Source organism: Helianthus annuus, chromosome 10 (genome assembly GCF_002127325.2).
Source record: "Helianthus annuus cultivar XRQ/B chromosome 10, HanXRQr2.0-SUNRISE, whole genome shotgun sequence".
NCBI lineage: Eukaryota > Viridiplantae > Streptophyta > Magnoliopsida > Asterales > Asteraceae > Helianthus > Helianthus annuus.
Window position 1 is genome coordinate 78,858,246 of NC_035442.2, and position 6,486 is coordinate 78,864,731.

The following is a 6,486-nucleotide window of genomic DNA, read 5'->3' on the forward strand; positions in this document are numbered from 1 at the left end:
TCTTTTGGTCTATTATCGTCATAGGAAGAGGACTAGGCCTGCTGGGGAGATCGCATCTACATCACATGCTGAGACGGCATCTGCTTCCAAGAAGCAGAAAAGGGGTTTAGATAGACCGATGTTGCCACTGCGATCGACAATTTGCCACTCTGCGAGGAGACCTGGATTCAACTAAGGGTAAGATGAAGGACCTCGAGGGACAAATGGATTGGTACGGTGAGTTGAAGGATTTAGATAATAGTGCGATGGACCAAATGCACTGGAGGATAGTGGATCTGGAGGAGCTTGTCAGGAAGATGCTAGATTTCCTGGGTTTGAAGCGTTGATGTTTGTTGTTGTTGTTTGTTTGTCTTGGTTGGTTGTTATGTTAGACATTTTTAATACTCTTTGTTTGGGGCCTGCGTGCCAGATATATTTTTGGGATATTATGTGGAAATTATGTGTGAACTTGTTTTGGGTGTCGACGTAGACATGCCAAAGATGGTCAGTTTGTATTAGAAACAAGTTCGTTAATTTCTATGATAATATCAGTTGGATTACTTTTGGTTTAAAAATTATTCTCATTAATATGTGGATATTATACATGCGTAATGTTTGGTCCACTAGCATTTAATGATTGAATTATTTTTGGTTATCGTCTTATGTTGATTATTATTGTTGTAATAATAGAAACGAGGAAATGCCGCCAAAAGCAACACAGGATACTGGAGTACCTACCACACCGAAAGAGTTGGCACAACTCATAGCCCAACACGTTAATACTACCATGGAACAGCATAATGCTAACCAAAATGATGGCCAGGGACGTGGAGGTGGTGCTCATGGGCGTGGTTTAGGTGGGGCACAGATTGGAAACCCTCCAGGTAAAATATGATCGGAAAGTTTTAATAGTTCATGTGTTATGATGTAATCAGAACATATTCCTGATATGAACAGTGCACAGATGTACATATAAAACATTCCAGGGCTGTAACCCATGATCATTTACCGGTGCTGAAGGACCCTTAGAGATCACCATGTGGATTGAGAAGATGGAATCCGTCATGGCAATCAGTGCTTGTGCTGCTGATCAACGGGTTAGGTATGCTTCTTGCTCTTTTCTTGATGAAGCACTATCCTGGTGGAACTCGCAAGTTCAAATCTTGGGTGAAGACGCTGCCTATGGTCTAACCTGGAACGAACTTAAAGAGATGCTCCTGAAGGAGTATTGCCCGCGCCATGAGATACAAAAAATCGAGACCAACTTCTGGAACCTAACCATGGAAGGTCTGAATGTCAGAGCTTGCACTTCTCGTTTTAACGATTTGGCAAGGTTAGTTCCACGGATGGTTACTCCTTATCATGTAAAGGTAGAGAGGTATATCTGGGCGCTGTCGCCACAGATTCGCAGCATGGTTACATCAGCGAAACCCACTACCTACCTAGAGGCTACTACATTGGCGAAGTTGTTAGCGGATGACACTGCTCGCAAAGGTGGTCTTGACAAGAAGGAGGAAACCAGGAAGTCAACGGGCAAGGCCAAAGTAGACGTGAAATCTGAACGGTCGGGGCGTTCTGAGTCTAAGTCAGGAGATTCGAAGAAGCGCAAGTCCGAGAGCTCGAGGAAGGAAACCGATGAGAAGCGTGATAGGAAACGCAGTTCGGGGAAGGCGTATGTGGCCAGTTCTAGAAGAGATAATGCCAGGGATGGCAGGAGTGGTCCTGAGAAGAACTCACGAGGATGAGCAGAAAAAGTGCGCCAGATGTGGTCGAACTGGGCATGTTACCCGCGAGTGCTATGCTAAAAGTACTTCGAAGGGAGCGAAACTAGAGGGATGCTTCCAGTGCGGTGAACATGGACATTTCAGGAGAGATTGTCCTAAAGCAAAGGGTCCGAATGCCAGGGGTAGAGCGTTCGAGCTAAACGTTGGAAAGGCACGTGACGATCATGCTGTTGTTACCGGTATGTTTTTGATCAATAACCATTCTGCGTTCGTACTCTTTGATACTGGAGCTGACTTGAGTTTTGTTTTCAAAACTTTGGACCATTTTTGTGTTCTCCAACAAGTAAGCTAAGTAAGAAGTACTCGATAGAACTAGCAAATGGTAAACTGATAGAGACTAGCGAGGTTGTTCGCGGTTGTAGTATTTAGTTAGATGATCATAGTTTTAGTATCGACTTGTTACCAGTGGAACTGGGGAGTTTTGATGTAGTCGCGGTGATGGATTGGCTATCCAAGAACAAGGCTGAGATTATTTTCTTGGAGAAGCAAGTGAGGATACCTCGTTCTGATGGTGGTGAGGCGATAGTTGTTCATGGAGACCGATCGAGTCGAGTGTTGAGTGTCGTCAGTTTTATGAAGATGCTCAAGTTGTTGCGAAAGGGTTATCCGTAATCCCGGGATCTTAGTTAACGTGGTGGATACGAAGGCTGAAGGTAGGAAGATCGATGAGATTCCTATTATTCGTGATTATCCAGAAGTTTTTCCTTAAGACTTACCTGGATTGCCCCTTGCGAGACATATCGAGTTTAGAATTGATCTGGTACCCGGTGCTGCACCGATCGCAAAATCTCCTTATAGATTAGCACCGTCAGAGATGAAAGAGTTATCGAATCAGCTTCAAGAGCTACTAGACAAAGGTTTCATTCGACCAAGCTTTTCGCCTTGGGGTGCACCTATTTTGTTTATGAAGAAGAAGGATGGATCCTTCAGGATGTGTATTGATTATAAAGAGCTAAACAAGTTGACTATCAAGAATCGGTACCCTTTACCGAGAATTGACGATTTATTTGATCAGCTAGAGGGATCCAGCCACTACTCGAAGATTGACCTGCATTCAGGATATCATCAGTTGAAGGTTGCTGACGAAGATATTTCGAAGACTGCTTTTCGAACACGATATGGTCATTACGAGTTTTTAGTCATGCTTTTGGCTTAACTAATGCGCCAGCAGTGTTTATGGATCTCATGAACAGGGTATGCAAACCTTATTTGGGTAAATTTGTGATAGTATTCATTGACGATATACTTATCTATTCGCGAACCAAAGAAGATCATGAGCATCATTTGAAGTTGATTTTGGAGTTACTGAAGGAAGAGAAATTGTATGCCAAGTTCTCTAAATGTGAATTCTGGATCCGGGAAGTTCATTTTCTCGGACATGTCCTAACGAGAAAGGTATACATGTGGATCCGTCGAAGATTGAGGCGATCAAGAATTGGGAAGCGCCAAAGACTCCGTCGGAGGTGCGACAATTCTTACGACTTGCTGGGTACTACCGGAGATTATTTGAGAATTTCTCCAGATTAGTGCAACCGTTGACGCTATTGACCCAGAAGGAAAGGAAGTTTTATTGGACGGAAAAGCAGGAGGAAGCTTTTCGGATGTTGAAGGAAAAGTTGTGTAGTGCACCTATTCTTTCCCTTCCTGAGGGAAGTGATGATTTCATTGTATACTGTGATGCGTCACGTTTGGGCCTTGGATGCGTGCTTATGCAGAGGGACAAAGTGATAGCCTATGCATCCAGACAATTGCAAGTGCATGAGAAGAATTACACGACGCATGATTTGGAGCTTGGAGGTGTTGTGCTTGCCTTAAAGATCTGGAGACATTATTTGTATGGTACGAAGTGTATGATATACACTGACCATAAGAGCCTCCAGCATATCTTTGATCAGAAGGAGCTCAACATACGACAACGGCGTTGGGTAGAGTTACTCAATGACTACGAGTGTGATATTCGTTATCACCCAAGAAAAGCAAACATTGTTGCGGATGCGCTCAGCAGGAAAGAGCGGGAGAAGCCTCTATGTGTGCGTGCTTTGGGCTTGACCATACAGACGAGTTTGACTGATCAAATTCGTAATGCGCAACGGGAAGCTTTGAAGGATGAGAACCTGAGAAGAGAAGGTTTGAGGGGTTTAGAATGCGAACTGATACCAAAAGCGGATGAAGTAATGTACTTCATGAACCAGATTTGGGTTCCGCTTAGAGGTAACCTACGTGAACTGGTTATGAACGAAGCTCATAAATCCAGATATTCCATTCACCCAGGTTCTACCAAGATGTATCAGGATATCAAGGAGTTATACTGGTGGCTGAATATGAAGAGTGATATTGCGGTCTATGTGGGTAAATGTCTGACGTGCTCTAAGGTTAAGGCTGAACATTAGAAGCCGTCTGGGCTTCTGCAGCAACCAGAGATTCCTAAGTGGAAATGGGAACATCTTACGATGGACTTTATCACCAAGTTACCCCGTACATCACGTGGACATGATACGATATGGGTAATTGTGGATCGATTAACAAAGTCTGATCATTTCTTAGCGCTTAAGGAAATAGACAATACGGAGAAGATATCGCAGTTGTACCTTAACGAGATTGTAGCCCGTCATGGAGTATCGGTGTCAATTATCTCGGATAGAGACGAACGGTTTGACTCCAGGTTTTGGCGATCTCTTCAAGAATCGTTGGGTTCTCGTCTGGACATGAGTACTGCATATCACCCTCAAACGGATGGTCAGAGTGAGAGTACCATTCAGACGTTGGAGGATATGTTGAGAGCGTGTGCGATTGATTTCGGTGGAAGTTGGGATACTCACTTGCCGTTGGCAGAGTTTTCTTACAACAATAGTTACCACGCCCGTATCAAGGCCGTTCCGTTTGAAGCCTTGTATGGAAGGAAGTGTCAATCGCCACTTGTTGGGCTGAAGTCGGCGAAAAGCATTTGACCCGAACCCGAGCTTATCCAGGAAACCACGGACAAGGTTGTCCAGATTAAGGGAAGGTTGAAAGGTGTCGCGGATCAACAGAAGAGTTATGCGGATAACCGGAGGAAACCGTTGGAGTTTCAGGTCGGTGATCGAGTTATGTTGAAGGTATCGCCTTGGAAGGGCATTGTGAGGTTTGGAAAAGGGGGAAAGCTGAGCCCGCGTTATATAGGTCCTTTCGAAATCGCATTTCGAGTTGGATCAGTCGCGTATAGGCTTAAGCTGCCGCAGGAATTGAGTGGAGTTCATGACGTGTTTCATGTTTCCAATTTGAAAAAGTATCTGTCTGATGAGACGCTGATTATACCCCCTGGTAAGGTTTGAGTAGATGATAAACTGAGATTTATCGAGGAACCAGTGGAGGTTCTGGATTAGAAATTTAGAAACTCAGGAGGAGTAAGGTTAAGTTGGTCAAGGTCCGCTGGGATTCTAAACGTGGACCCGAGTTCACTTGGGAACGACAGGACTAGATGCAACGAAAATATCCTCATCTTTTCCCACCGAGTGCGAAAACGAAACTTGTAGAGTAGAATTTTGGGGACGAAATTCCCTAAACAGGGGGAGACTATGACACCCAGCTTTTCAGGCCGTACCGTACAATTGTAACATGTGTTATGAATAAATAAAAAGGTTGTATTTGACTGATTTTGATATTTATATGTGATGTGTAATGTGTTGGTGAATCCAAACATTGGTAAAAATTATGTTGGCAACGATAAAATAAACGCTTATCGCGTAACGCTTAAAATGTGAAACGAACGTCGGTGACCACTCGATCAGTGTTAAAATCCTAAAAATAGTCTGTTATGATTAGAATGGTAATTTTAATCATATTTGTGAGGAAAAATAAATTAAAACGCTAAGAAACTCTATTTTTCGAGTTTGAGCGCGTACCGCGCGATATTGCGCGTGTTTGACAAAATACTGTCAACGCAGTCAGTCAAGGCAACTGGTAATTATTTCAGTAATAATTTAGTGTAATTATTTTTATAGAATGATAAAAATAGTTTAAAACGCATTAAACGGGATTAAAATGCTAGATAAAATACCCGGTATCCAGTAAAATACCTGTTTTTACACTATATTATATCTATATGTGTGTATGTATGTATGATAATTATGAGAGAGAGAGAGGGTAATGTGGCAGCTAGGGAGGCCACCTCTCTCTTGAAATTGCCAAGTGTAAGATATTGGGACTAGTGGTGATGATTAATCTCACTTACACACTCAAGATCCATCAAATACAAAATCAAAACTTTTTAGGTATTCTGTCAGACACTTTTACTTGATATTCGCACCATTCGACACTCAGTTCCCAATCGGGTCAGCACTTAAAGGACTTATGCTTTGTTCCCCGCACGCAGGCTGATCCAGCGCTCCCTTAGATCCAATCCAACAGTGTTTGGTTTTAAGCACCCACTATGAGTATACTCGATCCCTTTTTGTTTTAAACACTTTTTGGGATGCAACATGTATTCTATTATCAAGACACTTGACACTTGAAACTTATTTGAAACATAATCTATCCGCATTAAACATGAAACTTGATACTTGTGATACTTGAGACTTTTATGCTATTTGAACGTTTAATCCCTGTGTGTAGTTCCGCCTTAACAATTATAGCGTTATAGGAGTAACACCCGCCCCCTTGAGTCTTAGGGTATTGTTAGGATGAGACATATTAACCTCCCGTTAGTCTTTGGGAAAGGCACTTTAATGCGTTGGAAACTTGGGCT